The sequence below is a fragment of the Myotis brandtii genome, unplaced genomic scaffold (assembly GCF_000412655.1).
Source record: "Myotis brandtii unplaced genomic scaffold, ASM41265v1 scaffold156, whole genome shotgun sequence".
Taxonomy (NCBI): domain Eukaryota; kingdom Metazoa; phylum Chordata; class Mammalia; order Chiroptera; family Vespertilionidae; genus Myotis; species Myotis brandtii.
Window position 1 is genome coordinate 385,788 of NW_005355666.1, and position 1,274 is coordinate 387,061.

A 1,274-nucleotide genomic window follows, 5' to 3' on the forward strand; every position below is an offset into this window, starting at 1 on the left:
ATCCCCAAGTACTTTCAGTGAGATACATATATTGCTAAAACGATCATTATCTCTTTGTAGCAAACTTAAACAAGTCCTGTTCCCTAAGAGGCCAAAATAGCACAGGGTGTACTATTTTGCTGAAGTAGACAGAGTACTTCGTGAGGAAAAAAAAGAGAGGAGAGAAGCACCTTCATCTTCTGGAAATAGGGAAATAAGCTTCCTTTTTCCCATTTAAACTACAAAACAAGCTTTAAAAAAAACCATGAGCCATCAAATAAACTTTAAAATGGCATATATTCAACTTGGAACATTTGTTTTCATACATTATTCCTGAATATCTTAAAATGATGATTTTTTTTTGCACATTAGCTAACAAACATTTTGAGCTATGTATTACATATTGTGGCACTAAACTGTCTAGAAAGAGACTTATGTTCTTGATTCAGACAGGAACTGAAATGTGTCTGTTTTGTGCAGTAGGGATATACCTACAGTGATGTCATGAGCCTTATTATGACATTATGTGGTCTCCTGTGATATTTCATTATGTCCAAATGTCCCTTTTGAATATACTTAACTGTTTCTGAAAACAGGCTGAGTCTTTCCACCAATCTATATATTTACTATATAGTGCCCACCCCTGAGTTGAGGATGCCTGTCTCTCTCTCTCTCTCTCTCTCTCTCTCTCTCTCTCTTTCTCTCTCTTGTGTTTCATAGAAGGGTCTGATACAATAAGAAGTATTTTGCTTCTCCAACACCAAGCAAATTAAAACCAAGTTATTTAAATAAATGAACTCCTCCAGGTAATTCAATTACTTTCCCCACCAATTACTGGAACAATGGTACTACATGCCCTGAGAACATTTTTTTCTCACTGGTAGAGACCCTCATAGGGCACATAGAAGCTGTCTCTTCCTTGCCCTCTAACTTAAGTATACAGACCTCAAATCCAATATCTAGCAATTTCAGATGTCCACAGGTTTAGAGACGTGGTAGTAGAGTTGGGAGAAAGTTCCTACCCTGGAGTTCTGAGGATTTAGGATATTGTATACCCTACCCCACTTTTTTAAAAAAATATATTTTATTGATTTCTTATGGAGAGGAAGGGAGAGGGATAGAGAGTCAGAAACATCGATGAGAGAAACATCGATCAGCTGCCTCCTGCACACTCCCTACTGGGGATGTGCCCGCAACCAAGGTACGTGCCCTTGACCAGAATCGAACCTGGGACCCTTGAGTCCACAGGCCGACACTCTATCCACTGAGCCAAACCGGTTAGGCCCCTCCCCCAC